The sequence below is a fragment of the Diceros bicornis genome, chromosome 9 (genome assembly GCF_020826845.1).
Source record: "Diceros bicornis minor isolate mBicDic1 chromosome 9, mDicBic1.mat.cur, whole genome shotgun sequence".
In the NCBI taxonomy this organism is placed as follows: Eukaryota; Metazoa; Chordata; class Mammalia; order Perissodactyla; family Rhinocerotidae; genus Diceros; species Diceros bicornis.
In genome coordinates this window covers 57,650,717-57,671,380 of record NC_080748.1, presented here as the reverse complement: position 1 = coordinate 57,671,380, position 20,664 = coordinate 57,650,717, and positions in this window count along the sequence as shown.

Here is a 20,664-nt window from a genome sequence, read left to right as displayed (position 1 = left end):
GATAAACCTTAAGCATGAAAGAGTTTAAGGAGGATAGAGATAGCCAACTTTATCAAATGCAATAGAGATTTTGATAATGATAATAATGATGATAAATAACGACAATTATTGAATGCCTGAAAAATGTAAGATATTTTGCTATCCTACTAAAAACAGATTATTACCTTACAACATTGCCAAATGGTAGGTGTTATCATTCCTGATTTATACATGAATAAACTAAGGCCTAGGGAGCCCAAGTAACTGGCATGGTCAGAGACAGCCGCACATGCAAGCTCTGTTGGGATTTAGACTCAAAGAAGTCTGATACTGAAACACATAATTTTTTAACTATACCACACTGCCTCCTTACTGTTAAGTCAAATAAGAACTAAAAATAGTGTACTTCACTGACAACTTCAAGATCACTTTTTAAGCAAGAAAGATTATTTTTTTATTAGCCTAGGGCTGACACGTTTGCATGTATGTGTGTGTTGGAGGTGCTTCAAACATCTGGACGCTAGTGTGGCTGAAACGCAAATGGGGGGCAAATAACTTGACAAGATGAGCTATATTTTCAACAACTTATCTCTAGAGGGTGTGTGAGAAGTAGTAAAGAAAGGAGGGGCAACATTAAGAGAAAATCATTACGTTTTAGTCATTATTATGGTGGTGGTATGTTTTTGTTATAACTTACATTATGCTAAGGTCCTACGTTTTGAGGAAAGCCTGCAGGGTTTGGTTTTATACACACCGAATGCTAACTCAATCCTAGCTCCCTATGTGGCCTTTTGCAAGTTTTTCAAGCCTCTACTTCCTCCTCTGAGATAGGGATAATAACATCTACCCTGTAGAGCTCCTGGGAGACTTAAATAAGACAACTTATGCGAAATGCCAAACACAGTGCCCATAATCACTTTGGTATACACCCAACTATAAACATGTAGAGAGTGATATTATTATTTTTGTATTCCTAAAGTCAAAATCAGAACAGGTACTCAATGAATGAACAAATGAATGAATGATACTTGGCAAGTGTTTGTTTACTTATCTATATCTCTTTTTTTGATGGTGAGGGATGATGTTTTATCCTCCTCAAAACTGTTTCCCCAAGTCCTATACTGCTGAGCATAGAATATGAACTCTATAAAGGTTTCCTGATTGAACTAATGAAAAGCTAAGAGTAAGATTAATGTCAAACATTGAGTATTAAACATATGTAATGGGTTCATCACTGTGCCAGGAATTAGATATTTATGCTAAAAATAGATGAAATTGATACCTATAATATAATAATGGGTACCCATCAGGGTGTAATAGTTTTTAGTTGATGATATGAACAAGTAAACAAAGAGGGACAGAGCTACCATTATTGATTGCTTTCCAATTGTTGCCTTTATATGTAGAAATTTAGCTGAAAATATATCTTTATGGTCATGACCACATTAGGAGCAGGCAGTGTACTTGGAAGTTCTAATTTAATCCATCCACATAAGCAGCAGCTGTGGGATGCCCAGTGCAATCTGTTCATACCACACATGGGGCCCAATTATTGAGCCACAGGGAATTGGAATCATCAAATCTTAGGGTCAAGTTCAATTAAACCACACATAGGAAGATATGGCTGACTTTGCAAAGGACAGACAAGATGAAGAGCAGTCGAATAATTCTTTCAGACCTAATGCTACATATATACACACATATCTACAGTCTTGTTCATAGTGTGATCTTTGAAAATTGAGGACAATATATAAATATAACTAAAGCTGATGCTTCTGAAAGTCTCCTTTGGATCTTCATGTTTTCAAATTAACTTTTGCTTACCTATAGAAAAATATACTTCTTTCTTGATTTGCCTGTATGTACTGTTTTGATAGCCCAAGAATTATTTGTCAAGGTACCACCATTCACACATCTTGGAATTTCAGGGATTCTCTCTTTCCTTCACTCCTACGTTGAATTAGGAATCAGGTCCTTTTACTTGAATCTCTTGAAGATTTTTTACATCTGTCTCCGTGTGGTCTTTTAGTATAGTTTCAAGGTCTGTTCTATGCCACAACATTCCTAGCACTTGGCAATACCCCCTCCCCCACCCTCACCAGCACCTAGTAGGCACCCAATACACGTCTGGTGAACTTAGGTATCATCTCTGCCTCTCTATTCTTTCTGCCACTGCTTAGTCCTTATCATGGCTTGTTTAGATCTGTGCAATAATCTAACTACTCTCTCTAACTCTTAGTCTTGCTTTAGCCAGTTCATCTTTCATATTCAAGCCAGAATGATCTTCTTAAAATACTAGTTTGATCCTATCATCCTTAACACAATCTCTCAAGAATCCTGGCCAAGATTAAGATCCTTCAACAGATTCCCATTGTCTACAGGGGAAAATGCAAACTTTATAGGATGACATTCAAGGTCCTCCATGATTGAGTCCCTGACCATTTCTGTTCGTTGTTATCATTTCTTTTTTTCCTTTCTTCCTTGCTCCCCTCCTCCATCTCATCCAGAATCCTGGGTTTCAACCACACTGAATGAATTGTGGGTCCAGTGTTCCCACGTTTCTACGTTCCATATCCCTTTGTTTATGCTGCTTCATCTTCCTGGACCTCAGTGTGCTTACTGGTTAGCCTAAAGACCATTTGTCCACTTCTCAAGACTAAACTCAAGCCCCACTTCTTCTTTGAAGGAGATTTTGGTCCTCAATTCGTAGGAAGATATACACCTCTGGTATATCTTGTTTAGTTTTCTGTCAGAGCACTCACAATATTAATTTCTTCTTTGTTTTTATTAATGTTTACACGCTTATATTGTTTTACTTGTTTACATTCTGCTCCTTTCCTACACTCTAAATCAGGTAGCCAGAGTCCCAGTTGGACTCATTTTTGCATTCACAGTGCCTAATATAGAACTAGATACATAGGGGACATTCAATAAATGTGTGTTAAATAATTCAAAAGTTTATTGTTATTTGTTTCTAGGTTATGACTATTTTGTTGAGCTAAAATTTCAGTTTGCGAGCAAGACTCGTGCCTATGTCATTTGAAAATCCGCAAACAGCATTATTTTTGCACACAGTAGGTGCTTAATATTCTTCATCATTGATGATGTTGATGTTGATTTTCTACAAGCTCCTGAAGGTGTGACATACTCATTTTCCCAAAAGGCATAGCTAAATTCAGGATGAGGATCAACAATCATGTGAGGTTTCTGGTGTAACACAAAGAACTTAGCTTGGTACTGGTATATAGTGGAATAGCTGCCTAATTAATATATTTTGAATAATTAAACAACATGGGATGACCTCACATAAGAATGAATGGGGTACCGTCTATCAGTTGGAATTTCGTTGGCTCTTATTACTGGCTTTCTCCAGTGCCACTGACAAAATTTCTGTTAACACTCTAACACAGAAACATGTGGCTAAAAAATAAACACCTAGATATTTTGGTAGGTTAAATATGGCCATAATTCCTTGCAGTGTCTCCCATAAATAAGTAGAATCTATTTTCCCAACCCTGACATCTGGGCTGATCTTATTTGTGACATGCTTTGACCAACACAAGGAAGTGGAAATGACATTGTGTGAGTTCAGGAACCAAGGCCTCCATAGCCTCCTTTTTGCCCTCTTGGAATGCTGCCCGGGGACTTCCATGTGGAGAATCCAGGGATGAAAGGCCACTTGGAGAGAGAGGCCCAGCGATCCAGCAATCCCAGCTGAGCTCAACCCCACCTGACCCATCAGCTGATGGTAACCATATGCAGAAGCCCAGGTGAGACCAGCAGAAGAATCACCCAGTCAACCCACAGAATAGTGAGAAATAACAAAGCACAGTCGTTTTAAGCCACTAAGTGTTAGGATGGTTTGTTACGTAGCGATAGATCACTGGTAGAGGCATGAAAACAAATGGAAGCTTCTGAATTCTTTTTCCTAGCAATCAAAGTGGAGGTATAAGCAGTTGGAACATCTTTTAAGTGGCCCCAGAGATCCTGAATAGAGTAAGGTTATTCAGTGAGGTTATGAAAGCATTTCCAGCTCATTATGACAAGTGACAGAAATAGAAAAGGCTTGAGCAAGCACATGTTCACACACATTGATTTTGTAAATCTTCAATTCCTGGCAAACAAGGATAAAATGTAAGACCAATCAAAACAATATGAGAATCATCTAACTGTTATAATGCTTCAAACTGCTTCAAAAATTTAAACAGTGAAAATTTGGTTAAAAATGTTTAAAAGCTAGCAAAAGGAGCCTAGAATTTAGAAAAAGGAAGGCTGTGAAATAAAAATCCATTAATATTCAATAACTTTCCCTCAGCTTCTCCAAATATGAAGGAGTCAATAACAGGGTTAGTTCTTTCCTTGAACTAGAATTCTGGTTCATTCAAAACCCAAACAAAAATAAACAAACAAGCAAAACCTAAGAAAACTTGAAGCTAAAGAGAGTCTTAACTGGGACTAACTGAAAAATCTCTCAGAAAAATCTATTTGCCACATTTTCTTCTCTGCTACACTCATGCACAAATAAAGTTTAAAAATTCTTCTAGGGTCTGTATTAAGCATTTTGCTTCTCTGGTTACCTAGGATTAATCATAAAATGCTTTCAAAACACGCAACAAACTTTGTAGATGGATTTGAATCAATATGTGTAAACATGACATATGTCCAGGGCCCAATAACTGACAAAGCACTAGAACACTCCTGATTTCACACACCATCGTGAGCATGGGGATTATCTCCTCATATAGGTAAGAAAAATGGAGCTCAGAGAGTTAATGGTCTGTCTAAATTTAAAGGTAATTCAGCAGGTTAAAACATAGGATCAGCACTCAGACATTTTCTTCTTAACCCCCAAGAAATGGATTATATATCAATGGTACATTACTAGCTAACACTTACAGCTCTTCTACTCCAGGCACACTGTTACAGTGCTTTATATATATGTTAACAAATTTAGTCCTCATACAACAATCCTGTGAGGTATATGTTACCCCCATTTTAAAGATAAGAAAGCTAATACAGAGAGAAGTAAATTAATTTGTCCATGGTTACACAGCTAGCGATGACACAGCTGAGATTTGAACACTTACAGTCCATCTTAGAGGATGTGCTCCTACCATTGTGTTATAATTCTTCTCCATGAAAATGGGTGGTATTTATTTTTTTAATTCTAGTGACAATAATTTTAGAATTTTTCTGGGCCCACAAATCTACTTTGCTATAATAGCTCCAACAGTCCCACATTAGTTGAAAGGGATTGACCCTGCACAGGCAATATTTATATGCAAAGGGGAAAAAGGAGGTTGGAGTAGATCCTTTTTCAAGTGCATTATGAAAAAGGGGGATATTGATATCATGATGCCATTATGTTCATGGGAATCTCAACTCAAATTTCAGGGGTCCCAAAAGGCAAAATGAAATGGCTAAAGATGTATTTATTGATTGCTAAGGAATGGTTACCAAGACATTAAAACCATAGTTTTCCACCTTTGTAACTGAACTGGTTTTGTCTCTTTCAAATGATGTCTCAAAAAAGAGGTTTATCTCATGAAAGAGATGAAAAATAGACAATTGTATTGTGGCATGCATGTGCCGATTTTGGTACTCAGCAGACAGAATATGCATCTATTATTGCTTTTTATTATTTGATTTTCCACAATCTCTAAAAAGATAATTCAAAAGAGAAGAAATGATTTGGAAATATGTTTGCCTTATAATCACCCTACATCACTAGATACGTGAAATGATACAGGAAATTTATTTTATGAGAGATTCTTAGAATTTCTAGGGTCAAGGGCTCTTTTGAGAATTTGTTGAAAACCATGAATCCTCTCACCTCCCCCAAAAGTCACATAAACAAAATATTTTTCAGTTTCCTTCAAGGGGTCAACGAACTGTTTAAAATCTATTTACAAATCCCCAGATTAAATATCTCACTTTATCCTCTATTGTCTTAATTTATCAAACAGACTAATAGATCTAAATAATATATTTACTATATATTAATGTCAACATTGAGAATATTACAGCAATGACACTAATAATACCCAGCACTTATTGGATATTTAATAGATGCCATACATGGTGATCATATGATACATGTACTATTATCATCATCATTTTACATATCAGAAAATTAAGACATGTAAAGATTAATTTCCTCCAAGTCAGTGTGGAAGCAAGGGTTTGAAACGGGGGAATCTGATTCCACAGATCATGCTGTCTACCAAGGCAATTAGCATACTGTAAGTGTTCAATAAACATTAGCTGTGGTTATCATTGGTGTTATTATTTGAAGATAAATAAGGTACTTGTAGAAAAATGCACAACGCATAAGCAAAAATCTTTTTTCTTGAATAAGCGAAAATGGATTTTTTTCTTTGATTTAATAATCGTCTTCTTTTGATCTAGGTTCTAATAGATAGATAATGGATCTTGCCAACCATTATATGTCTTCACCTTCAGCTGGGGACACATAACTTTTATTGTGGTCCATTATCTGGCCATTAGAGGCCACAAGTGTGTCCCCTGACCCTCTACCTCACATTATGCTGAAGAAAAGGAGTAGAAAATGTGGAGGCAGCGGCTTTTCTAGTATCAGACGTAAAAGGAGCTACAGAACCTCTTATATTGAGACCATTCATTTTCTGCCTGCTGCAAAGTCCATCATGCAAGTCGGGTGGATAAAATTTAGTCTGTTTCCTGATCAAACTTTCCAGCCTTTGCTTCTTGCTCTCTCACCTCCCGAAGGCAAATCCAGTGATAGCCAAACTGTACTCAGAATACTCACATATTCTTTTTAACAGGGCAGAGTATTGATAAATGTGTTCAACTTAGAGGTTTTACATTCTAATCACACAAACAATTGATCCCCAAACTTAAAGAATTCATGTTATTTTGTGATAGTCTCTTAACGGACTTGTGTGGCATATTTTTGTTTCAAAATTAAAGTGAACCATAATTAATTCCAATTGGAGATTGATTTTTTAGAACTTCATAAACTTGAAATAACTGAAAGTCCCATAGGATGCTATACAAAAGGAGCGGGAACTGTTGAAGAGAGCCAGAGACTGACAGGAGTTAAAGCTTACAGAACAGATTTTAGTCAGGAGCTATTGCAATAGGGGAAAGGAGACCTCAGTGTAGGACTGGGCTCAATGCCAAATACAGCAAGAAAAAGTGGGGGTTTACAGACAACGAGCAGAATGAGGGGGTGTGGTGGATGGAAAATTACTAAGAAGAGACATCAAGGGAAGGGGGATTCTTGCTAAACCCACTTAACAGGAGTCTTACTGAAAGCAGACCAGGGTGATTGGATATCAAGAGTCAGGGATTCTCACTAAACTGACTTAGCAGGATTCTTGCTAAAACTGGGCTATGCAGGCCCAGCAAGGACAGGGGCCAAGGTCAAGGCCTAGTCAAGAAGAGGGCTCAGAGGAGCCTGACTAAGGTTTGGTCAATAAGAAAGTCTTGGTCAGAACCACTAACAGGTATTTGCTGGCAAGATCTATGTAAATCCATCAAGATTATCCATATACTTACCTGGAGAGGTAGGAAACCCAGATGGACCAGGTAATTCAAAACATATGAATCTTTTGATCAAAAGATCTTTTCCTTTCCCTGTTTCAGAATATTGGGAACCATTGCAAGAGAATTGTTGGCTTTGTCAATTGCCTCCAAGTCTGCCTTTTTGCGTGGGTTGTAAGAGTGAATGTAATTTAAAGACACGATTCCTATTGTCCTAATGAGCATCACCTTCTGTTTTCTGTAAAGGCCTCTCTAGCTCCTTTGCCAATGTTAGCACATACTAATCCCATTGCTTGCCTCTCAGTTTATCCACTCATGGCAAAGTTATAAAGGGGCTTAAATCTCTATTTGTATTTTATATTTTTGTTTGCCTTTTTTGATTAGGATAGACGTTTCTTGGAGGCCAAGATCTTGTGTTCCAATATGCAATATAGAAAGTTTTCCCAATGTTGAGTATTTCAGGAATCCTAAAATATTTAACTTCATCCTTTGTTTCCCTACTTGTCTACCTACCTAATTTCCTTCTCTTCCTATCCCCTCCCTCTACATATATAATCTATAACTCTTCCTGAAAATTACAACTGTATGTAGAAACTAATGTGATTTTTTTAATGTCAAACCTGCATACTTTGATAACAAAAACATCAGTGGGAAGTTGTGTTAATGTTATTACTTTTAGGACTTTGACAGCTTAAAGAGACCATAATGAAATGGTACAGCTGATGGCCTGCTGCTTGTGAATCATAGAGTTACAGACATTAACCATTAAAGATCATCAGAGGCCATATCTAATAAATTGTTATACGGAGTGATTGAGAAGTCACTGCCTCTGTCTACTTTCCAGACTCCATAAGAGCTTGCCTTTCAAATCAAGTTTACAAAGTGACAGTTGAAAGTACGTGTGAATCAGGACTGTTTTCTGTGCCCTTGACCCAGATAAAAATGGATACTCAGAGGGTAATCTCCTGATGAAGAGGAAATTAAGGGTCTTCCAATTAGCCTGCCAGGTCTCATGGAGACACTAATTCTGCCTTATGAAACTCCAAAACAGACCAGAGAGCTAGAACCTAGCATCTGACTGAGGCTCGAACTTCTGAGGAGGATGAAGATAAATGTCCCATGTGAACTAAAAGAATGAGAATCCTTTATCATCCTGAGAATTACTGAGTGGGAGTGAGCTCACTAAGTAGCTGCTGTTTTGAGTACACAAGTTCTTGATCTACTCTCAGATACCAAAAAGCAATTCCTTTCTGAGTAAGTATTATCATGAAGATCTTGAATGCCAGCAGACAGATTTGATTGTATCAGCAACGCATTGACAACAGTAGGTTTTAAGCCAGGCATTGTCATGACCGGACCTTTGTTCCAGGAAGAATGATCTGACGAGAGTGTGTAAAATGGGTTGAGAGGAGACACTTGAGGTGATAAGGCTGATCAGAAAGACTTTACAATCTTGCCAGAGAAACTTCATAGAGATCAGAACTAGAGTAGTGGCAGAGTGGATGGAGAAGAGGTGGCAGTCGTGAGCAATATGATCAAGTTAGAATAGACAATGTTGGTCCCACAAGTGCAAGCAGAAAAGAATCAATGCTAATCCTGAGATTTCTGGTTTAGTTGACTGGAAGAAAGGTAAGTATTATTAACCATGAATAGGAAATATGAAGAGACAACAGGTTTGGGGAAGGATAATGAAATCAGTTTTGAAAATATTTGACTTTGAGGTACCAGTGGAATGTCCAGAGAGAGATATAGAGGCAGTTAGAAATGGGTGCCAGAGATTTGGGAAAGAGGTCAGATCTGAAAGTAGAGTCCTTGAGTATACAACTATCAAAAGGAAGTCTACAAAGAAATGACAAAGTCCAAGAACGGATGCGTGGGCACCACCTACATTTAGGAGAAAGAAAACAAAAGGACCCAGAAAGAAGATTCTTCCCAGAGGAGACAAAGAAGAGAAGATTAGAGGGCTAGAAGGAGAATAAAGATGCTTTACAGAAGCCAGAGAAGAATGATCTCTCCAAGGATTTCTGTGGCATACTTTTGTTTACGAAAAGAAAGTGAATCATAATTAATTATTTTGGAAATTTATTTTTTTGATATTCAGAACACTCAAGATCACTAAAAGTCACATCCAATTCTCCAGAGAGAAAGAAAAGATTAAGAACTATGAAAAGACTATTGGATTTGGCACTTCATGGTGACCCTTAGAGAGTAATTTTTGTACCATGATGATGACAGGAGTGAGACTATGAGGGAGCAATAGCAGAGTAGGAAGTAGGGGCATGGGGTACAGATTTCTTTCTTCTTTAAAAAAATCTATTGGGTGGTTTGGCAGTGACTAAAATGAGAGGAAAGAGAATGATTGCTTAAAAATATAACCAGGAGAAAGAGATTTTTATTTACTTGCTTGTTTACATTTGGATGGGGAAAACTTGAGCAGAGTTTGGGTCACAGGATCACTGGACAGGGGAGAATATAGAAGAAAAGAGATTCTTGGGAGAGCAAGGATCTGAGCAAGACTGGCAGTGAGTGGGTCAGGTCGCAGAGGACTAGCCTTGGAGAGAAGGATATTATCTGTAACATGAGTGGGAAAGGAGAGAAGGACATTCATCAACAAATACTAATTGTACACTTACCATGTGCCAGGGACTGTTGTCTCCATTAGGGATATAGGCAAAAGGACAAAAATCCCTGTAGGAGAGGAAGTCAGAGAAGTAATGGAGGGGCAGAGATATGAGATTATGTAGGAAATTGTAAATCACGTTAAGGACTTTACCTTTTACTTTCTGAGTGAGATATGAAACACCGGACATTTTGAATGAAGGAGTGGCATGATATTTTAGCAGGATCTCTTGACTGCTGTGTTGGGATGAACTGTAGAGGAGGAGGCCAGTTAGGAGGCTACCAGACTAATCCAGGTGAGAGATGATAGTGCTCAGACTCAGGCAGTGAAGTGGAAGGGGTGAGAAATATTGAGGGTAGACAGTATTTACTAATAGACCAAGTGTGAGAGAAAGGAGCCAATGATGACTCCAATATGTTTGGTGTGAGCAACCGGAAGAATGAAATTTCCATTTACTGAGATAGATAATACTGAAAAGGAGCGGGGACTGGGAGATGGGGGTGCATATAAGGATCTCAGTTTGGGACGTATTAAGATTTTGAGACGACTGCTACGTATCCAAGTGATGATGCCAAAGAAGCAGCTGGATAGACAAGTCTGGAGTTCAGGAAAGAGACATTAATTTAGGAAATTTCAATATTTGGGTGATTTAAAGTCTTGAGAATGAATGAGATGACTAAGGGAGCAAGGGTAGATGAAAAAGAGAAGAGGTGTGAGGACTGAACCCCAGGGCACTCCAGTGTTAAAAAGTCAAAGACATAGAGAATTCAGAGGGTTTTTAAAGTACGCCACAGTTTCGGATGAAAAGTGGAGAAGCTTAAATATTCTTGATTCCTGCCTCAGTAAACACAAGGGCTGAATTGGTCAATTCCTCTGGGAATCCTTCCACATCCCTCCAAGCATGGATTCTTTGCCACTGTGCACCACATAGTACACTGTATCTAATTTTTCACAGCGCTAAACATGTGATAATTTTTCTGCCCCTTCCACAAAACTGTAAGATACTTGAGAGACTAAGTTGTTTGGTTGACCATTGTACCCACGGGGTCCAACATAATGCCTGGTACAAACTAATACTCAATAAAAATTTGCTGACTGAATGAAGAGAAGAGTCAGAGCTTGAGTGGATGTGGAGAAATGTGATAAGAGCTCGGTCAACTAGAGCAAGATCAACACGGTTAGCCTAAAGATTGCCTATGCCTTTGGACCAGAACCCTTGTCTTCGTGCCTACTGCCTGTGTCTGCTTTAAATCTGGATTTCATGACTTTAATGACACTGGGATAGTCCCTTTGCCTTGCATACACATTATCCAACTAACTACCTCTAATACCAGCCTCCTCAATCATTACAACCAACTTCTGCCACAATCAAGTCTACTTTTCTACTTCATTCCAATTTAGGCTGATTTTGCTCCTATTCTTCAGCTTCTATTCTTCCCCCGTCTTGTTTTTGAAAAATCCAATTAAAATGAGTGAATGCAGTTTCCTGAAATATCTAAAATAATTTCACTTAAGGCTTTAAATATGATTAAATTAATTTTAAAAATACATCCATTGAGTTAAAAATCAGTTCCATATTAATTCTCTTCTTTTTTAATTTCAATAAAAGCATTTAAAAATTATCAATTAAATATTACTTTTGCTAACCAGAAAAAGATAGTCCTTAAATTAACTTAATTATTTTGAAATCAAACTTGATTTTTTAAAAAAACCTATGAAATTAATTTTGAACTGTACTTTTTACGTGTCAATTTTAAGGTGGGTTGGCGTACATGCAAATATTTCTGAAATGTTCCTGAAAACAAAAAATAAAAAGTGTTAGTGGTTTAAAAACATATCTACACATTCTTTACACTCTTCAGAAGTTGGGCCTTGATTATAGACTAGGCTTAGCGACTTTGTTTTTTTAATTGTAATAAAATATATATAAAATTTACCATTTTTACCACTTTTAAGTGTATGCGGTTCAGTAGTGTTATGTGTAGTCACACTGTTGTGAAATGGATCTCTAAAATTTTTTATCTTGCCAGAAACTCTATACCCATTAAACAACAACTCTCCTCTTCACCCTCCCCCTAGCCTCTGATAACTACCATTCTACTTTGTTTCTATGAATTTGACTACTTTAGATACATAAGATAAGTGGAATCATACAGTATTTGTCTTTCTGTGACTAGTTTATTTCATTTAGCATAATGTCCTGAAGGCTCATTCACGTTGTAGCATGTGACAGAATTTCCTCCTCTTCCTCCTTCTCCTCCTTCTTCTTCTTTTTCACTCTTACTATGTACTCTTGATTCTGGCCTTGGATAATTAGACAGGTAATATATGAAATGAATGAGTATTACAAACCTAAATTTTGAAACTTGTTGCAATAATTTTCCTGCTGCTTCTAATTTCTGAAACAAAGATGCCTTCTGAGAAAAATACTATGGAATTTATTATTGAAAAAATTGTTTAGCTTATTCAGAACCATATTTGTGGTACGTGCTAGGTTTCAAATAGAAACACAACTCTTTCCTTCCCTTTTTTCCTACAAGCATACCAACTCTTGATGGATGGTATAGCTTTTTTTTTTTTTTGATGAGGAAGATTGGCCCTGAGCTAACATCTGTTGCCAATCTTCCTCTTTTTGCTTGAAGAAGGTTGTCCCTGAGCTAACATCTGTGCCAATCTTCCTTTGTCTTTGTATATGGGATGCCACCACAGCATGACTTGATCAGTGGTGCGTAGGTCCGTGCCCGGGATCCGAATCCGCAAACATGGGCCCCCAAAGTGGAGTGCACGAACTTAACCACTATGCCACTGGGCCGGCCCCTATACTTTTTATATGTTACTTTTCATAACAAAAAAGGGGCTTCAATAACAATGGGTAAATATAACAACACTGTGTAAATAAAGGTACATATGTTCACTAGAATGATGAGACAGTAAAATTAGGATTTAGTGAAGACTGATTCACAGGACATCCTATGATCTGATTAGTAAAGTAAATTTTTTCTGGCTGGAGATAATGGTGTTGAGAAATAGTAAGCTTATTTACAACTCCATTTTTTATTTAGAATAAGCCCAAGAGCCAATGTTACAGCCAACCTTAATGTTCCAGAATATGGATTTATCCTGAGATCATCTTCAGAGCATACACAACTCTCCTATCTCTAGTTCTATAGGCAATCCACCAGCTTCCGCTCTTCTTCCTGTTTGTTTCCATACTGTTTCTAGGGTTATCTTCTTGGCTTACCAGCATTTCTCTGCTCCAGCCCACAGAACAGCTGTCTTTTTTACTGGCTTGGTGTCTTTGTTCTTGAGATTCTGTCCCATGAGTAGCCCGTGGATATAGCATAGTATTCCAATGATTCTTTTCTTCCACTAGTTTTAGCTTAGAAGAAAGAGGTATATTAATTCGATCAACAATTATTGTAATTCAGATATAGTCACATATTATTCCTCCAAAGCTGTAGGAAATTCTTTACAAGTCTTCACTAAATTTCCTAAGTTGACTGTCTCACTGTCATTCTGACGGTGTGCTGGCCCTCAGCTTCTTGACTCTTTGAGGATGGAGAGTGTTCCTACTGGTCGTGTCTCTAGAGTTAGGATGGATCATGTTGGCAAGGAGAAACAGTGGTAAGTTGTCATTCTTGGCTGGCCTGGGTGTAATGCAAGGAGGGATTTCCGTGCAGGACTTTGACTTCTTTCAGTTCATGTTCAGGGCCTGAGGTCCAGCCAGAGCATCTCAGCCAGCAAATAACACAAATGAGGACACAGCATCAGTACTCGAGGTCTGAGTTTACAGCCTTGCTTATTCGGCCTATTATAGCTAACCAACTTCTTCTCTTTGTGTTTTCATTTGTTCCCATGCTCTGGACAATTTTCAGTTCTTCTGGAGAAATAATGCTTCCTATATATTCTTTGGATTAAAAATGGTGCTTAGGTAATATTCTGGAAGTTGCTGCTAAAGGAAAAGGGAGAATATAATTTCTTTATTTAGGAAAGTGAGTCCCCAGGGACCTCTGTGTGAGTGCTGATCCTCCTGGACTCCTGGATCCTCCTGAGGGATCTTAAGCCCTGTGGCCTTGTCTTTTGCCGAATGCTTTAAATCTCAAGAACAGGATGAGATTGACTAAGAAAGGTGCATAACATCCTAGAGGTCCTTACATACCACCTGGGCGACGGCCAGCTGTTTTCATAGTGGGATAGGGTAAGAGGCATACTTTAGCCTGCAGAAAAGCAGGTTGTTTTAAAGACGCTCTGACAAATTAGGTTCAAGGTTCAAGACTACAGGGGCCGGAATCCAAGGAGGAGTCTGAGGATACTCACACCAGGCAAGTGGAAGGCTGCACAATATTCCAAAACTAAGCAGGCCCAGGGAGATTCCAAGAGTTCAGCACAAAATGAGGCAGCTATGTGCTGGGCTGTAAGTGGCAGAGTCCAGGAAGAGGCATAATTTTCAGGAATAGAGTCAGAAGGTGGTGAGCTCTAGTCTGAAAGAGGCGATGTGAAAGATAGTGTAAGAGCAGCTCAACCAGGAGGCAGAAATCAAAGGACACTTACAAGTCTGTGGTCTTGAACAAGCCACAACAAGAATGGAGCATAATCCCCTCCCTTCTTTGCTCAGTCAGTCACTATGAGGACGTGAAGAAACAATTCAGGAGCAATGGTAAACCATGCTACACATTGCAGCTACCCCATGGTCTGGTCTCTACTGCCCTTGCATGCAAAAACTGCTGTGAACTTTACCAAGTCCAACACCTGACTATGTGTTAGGTACTATAGAGAAAACCCCTTTTTCTGAATACAGTCTACAGGGCAGTCTGAAAGCTTTAAATCTGGACCGTGATCAGAGGCTAGTCAGTGGCCTACAGGTGCACTGAGTTAAGAACAGAGCTACTAGAATTTTCTCCTACTTCCTTGGAGCCTACAGGGCACTTTCTTGAACTCTTTTCCTTCACCTGTATGGATCGCAGACTCTTTCTTTTCAGTATGATTTTTTCTTTATTTAATGACAGCGGTTCTGAATCTTAATGAGACGTTAAATTATCTCCACATCTTCCCAATCACAAATTTCGTGACAATGAATTCACTTTTTGAAAGGTTGACATAAATTTTCGGTGGTTAATTTATGTAATGAGCAATATGTCAGCAGCAAGGCAAGAAGCAAGAACTTCAGTTCTGGCACTAGGATGTCACTCCAATAATACTAAACTAGTTCACTAAATTAGAACTATTCCAAAATGGACAGCTCAGCAGGTTTAGTGGTATGTCTAGAATGGTGGAATAAATTTGGTTTCCCAATGCCAATCTGCACAGTTCATTATAAAACTACCATTCTTGCATTCGAAAACCATTGTGAGCCTTCTATGTCCAAGGCATTATGCTAGGTACCGTAGAGAAAACAAAGATAAATAAAATATGTCTTCTTTCCTCCTTTCTTCCTTCTTTCCTTCCTTCTTCCCTCCCTCCTTTGCTTTCTTCTTTCTTTCCTTCCTTCCCCCCTTTCCTCCTTCTTTCCTTCTTTAACTCAGCATGTATTTCTTGAACACCTATTGGGACAGGCTCACAATGGAGAGCATGAACAAACATGATCTCCACTCTTATGGTCCTCTGAATGTGAAAGATATTAAGCAAACATCACACAAACAAAAATTGCCACTGTGAAAGTGTTATGAAGGAGCACTACATGGGATAATGAGAGCATATATTAAGGAGATTTCACCTAGTTGTAGAGGTCAGAGAAACCTATTCTAGGAAAACATAGCTTGAACTAAGATCCAAAGAATGAATCACAGTTAATAAGCAACATGGGGAAGAGAGAATATTCCAGGCATAGAGAACAGCATATGCAAAGGTCTGTAGTGGTAGAAACCACAGTGAGCACAAAGAACCAAAGGAACTCCAGGGACTGAAGAGAGCAAGGGGGAGTGTGGCAGGGTGAGATGCTGGGTGGAGCTCAGGCCATGACGGGCCTTACAGGCCATTGAAAAGCAGTGGGGAAAACATATTGGAAGGGGAGTAGGCGGGAAAGCAGGGGGGAGAGGCACAGGTGATATCAAGAACAGCTGCGAGTTTCTGGTTTATAAAGCAGGGTAGATTTACTGTGATAGGGAACACAGGAATAGGACCAAATTTTGGTGGGGGAGGGCATTATCGTCTATTATACTTAGTCTCTTCATGACCAGTGGTAGTTACTTACAGGATGGTGTGATTATTCATTCAGCCAGTAAATATTTGTTGATTATTGATTGCATCCAAAGCTATGATAAACAATATAGAAAAATGTAAAGGCAAATATAATGCAGGCCCACTCTCAAGACTATTACAGGCAAGTCAGAAAGAGAGGCATTGAATACACAATAATATAAAAGAGACATTCTGTAGTAAATGCTATAACAGAAGAGTGGACAAGATGCTAAGGGAATCCAGGGGAAGGAAACCTAGCTCAGGCTGGGGAGAAGGATCGAGATAGAAGGAGGTATTGACAAGTAGGAGTTAGCCTGAGCCAATGAAGGGAATAGTAGGGGGTCTTCTGAACTTGGAGGTGAAAGAGCACAGCATTTTGAGGAGACTCAGGCAAGAATGGGACAGTGGGGTGACTCTAATGACAGCTGAGTCTGGAGAAGCATAACATTAGTGCCCTGAATACCACATTAAAGAGTTTTGATGTTGATCTTAAGGCAATGAGCAACTACTCTAAGATTTTAAGCAAATGAGTGTCATTATGAGATTGGACTTGTGTTTGTTTAGAAAGGTTACTCTGACAATATCATGGGGTGGATTTGGCAGAAGGGGACCTGGAGACATGGAGACCAGGTAGAAATCTGTTGCAACAGTGCAGGTGAGACACTAACCAGAGTTTCTCAACCTTTGTACTATTGACAATTGGGTCAGATAGTTCTGTGTTGTCTTACTGTAGACAGGTGGAGTGGAGTTAGGGAGACCTGGACATATTTGAGAGATGCAAAGGAAACAGAATACATAAAACATTACAACTCACAGAATATGGGGGTAAATGAGGGAGAAAGAGGAGTAAACGAACACTGAGGTAAAGGGAAGAACAGAACGAAGCCCAATGGTTCTCATCCCTAGAGCCCTCATTATAACTATGGCCTCAGTGTGCTAGGTCATACAGTAACCCAGAAGCAGACAGCATCTGATAATGTTAGATGAGTACAAAGCAGTGTGGCTGACTGTTTTATCTTCACCCAGTTATGAAAGAGTGACTCCTGCTAGGGCCATGATGTACAGTTGTATAGGTTATGTGTCCTGCAAGTAGGGATAAATGGGATCTGAAATCCCATTCCCACTTGGTGCACTAAACCAGTGCCCTGGTGCAGGTCTGTGTCCACCAGAAGAGGGAAGCCTTTTGTTAATTTGCTCGGAAGTGGCTTGTTAGTGACACCTGTTTATTTTTTACTTAATAAAGACAAACTTTTTCCTATGTCTGAGAACCATAACTAGACTTTTCCAATCAATAAGAAGCTAAGGAATTTTGGCTACATGGCTTATATCTGCTGTGATTTCTGTGAAGTTGTAACATAGTGATAGCTGTACTGTTAAACAATGGAAGGGAAACACCAATGAGAGAGAGTAGTAACAGTCAGCCACCGGGGCACAGACTTCTGATTACTTACTGCCACATCCATTCCTCTTCTCCCTCAGTAAAGAAGAAAAAAAAGATTTATTTCAGGGCAGTAAATTGCTCTGCCAAAGAACTACATTTCCCAGCCTCACTTGCAGCAGGATGCGGTCATGTGAGTAAATTTTAGCCAATGAGTAGCAAGTGAGAGTGTGGAACTTTAAAGGGAGGAATGGGCATGCTTTCTTTGGTCCCTTTTTCCTTCCTGCTACCTGGAATGCAGATGAAACGGCAGGAGCTAGAGCAGATATTTTATACTTTTAGACTTGTGGCCCTATGCTAAGAGTGTGAAAGAGTAAGATGGAAGATGCCTACATCCCTGACACCATGGAACTGCCACACCAGTCCTGCATTGTAGTTCTGGGCTTTATTACATGAGAAAGAAAAGAACCTTCTATTTTGTATGTTAAGCTACTATTATTTTGAGTTTTATGTCACATGCAAGTAAACGTAATTCTAACTGATTTTTAAACTCTTTGACAGCCACAACTATCAATAAATTGCGCTTTCATCAGAGCTTAGAATAAAGTCACTGGGAGTATTTCTTTCTTTTAGTCGGTTGATTGCCTCTTTTCCCAAAAAATTCTGAGATCCTTAAGGGGAGAGAAGATATCAAAACCTCTGTTGAGTAGATTACTCTGACTGCCATATTTTATATGTTAATATATAGAAAGTATTAATAAAGTGACATTTAGATTCAGAGCATATGATTGATTATAATTCTGAGCTTGCTTTAGACAATATGACAATTTCCAGGGATTTTTCTGGTCTTTATTAAAAATGTCGTCTCTCAAGATAAGCCATCTCCAGGAGTCTCTATCCAAGTAATAGCAATTTATAAACAGATATTCTCATTTATATTGAAGAACAAATGCTCAATAGTTTAATAGGAGAATTTGGAAAGCAAATGGGTCCCTCAATCAAATCTAGAAAACAGTTCTGGGAATTTAAAACTTGAAGAATCAATTACAAAGAAAAATATATAAGAACAAGCTCTGACGTTTTCTTATAGATTTTACTTCAATTATAATGTAATAAGGGTTATTTAGTGATATGTATCTAATCACCTTTTTCCTTTATATTTTCATTAGGGCCCCGAGTGTTTGTGTCTCACTTCTAGAGGCATGGAATTAATTGAGGCACTGCTCATATAGGGATGTGATAAGTTTGGGGGTTCCAGGGATCAGGTAGGACAGAGGAAGGACAGAGTAGCCAGAGTGAGAATTTGAACTGAAGTCAAAGAAAGAAACAATGATAATGGCTTGAAAGATGGTGTCAAATGTTGGGCCCAAGGGAGTGGGCAAAGGGAAATTGAATGACAAGGCTGGAAACCAAGTGAATCCATGGTGATGCAGAGTTCTTGGTGGGTTGGGACAAGAAACCATGCAGGTATGGGCCAACTTCAATGTGATTTTAGTTTGCAACCTTGAAGCAGGTACTCATACAGACTATACAAAAGGAATACCATTACTCCCAGGGACATTTTCCATGGTAAGCCTGTTTGACCCTAGTGGCATTTTCCATGTTATAGTATTTCCTGATGTCTATCTAGGAAACTCATTGAGTCTTGGGTCAGAGAACCTCACAACCATGCCTGTGCATGCCTTCCTACCAGTTTATAAGAGAGATGAGCTCTTACAAACCTTGACTTAATTATCTTAAAATCTCCCCATTGCTGAGAAGTGCTGTGTGAATAAGAGATGTCCAACGAAGTCTGTGGTGAACGCATAAATATATGAATACATTAACGAACAAATGAATAAATGAATGAAGAGAAGCTGTAGTTTTGTAGTCTCTCTCTTCTAGAGAACTAAAGATAATTAATTTAAAGATAAATTAATTTTAAAGTCATGGACAAATTTGCCTCACATCAACAAGCAAAAATGAATATAGAACTACTGGACATATCAACATTTATATAACAATGGTAGGGCTACCGTCTTTGCCACAATGACAATTTTATACTTCGTCTTAACCTATTGAAAATTGACTCTGGTGATAGATTGCTCCATCTCTATATAACTCATCATAATATTAGGCTTATTTCTTAACATTTTACCAAAAACATCATATTACTAAAATACCTCTATTGTGCCAAAGGTTTTCTTTTTCAGGGAATCTATGTGTATCATACTTTACAATTTAGTTATCAATCATTCTAAGTGTAGCAAAATTACAGTAGGAAGGCTTCGAGTTATTTCCTAGAATGTAGTGCCTGAGAGTAGGATGGTTATAAATAGTGCAGATTAGGACCAGTCTATAACAAGAGTTGAGGTGAGAGTTTGGGCTTAATCTCTCCCTCTCCCTCATTTTAAACTAAAGTTATATGATGTTAACAATAGCCTAAATTTTAAAAATTTAGTTCTAGGGGCCGGCCCTGCAGCTTAGCAGTTAAGTGTGCGCGCTCCGCTACTGGCAGCCCTGGTTCGGGTCCCAGACGCGCACTGATGTACCGCTTGTCGGGCCATGCTGAGGCTGCGTCCCACATACAGCAACTAGAAGGATGTGCAACTATGACATACAGCTATCTACTGGGGCTTTGGGGAAAAAAAGGAGGAGGATTGGCAATAGATGTTAGCTCAGAGCCGGTCTTCCTCAGCAAAAGGAGGAGGATTGGCGTGGATGTTAGCTCAAGGCTGATCTTTCTCACAAAAAAAAATAAAAAAAAAATTTAGTTCTGTGACTCACTCAAATGAAAAATACCTTCTTCATTTACCAGTTTTATTACTGCTTTCAGATGGGTGATCTCTTCTTTTACAGACTTCCTTAATGCTTCCTAAATGGTGTCACTCTGTCTTGACCTGTAGGACAAAGCCTTTTTACAATTAATCAGTGAAGATTGATATCTACAGCAATACAGAGAAGGAAAGAGTAAAAAACGATTTAATAAAACCAGAGTCACGAATGA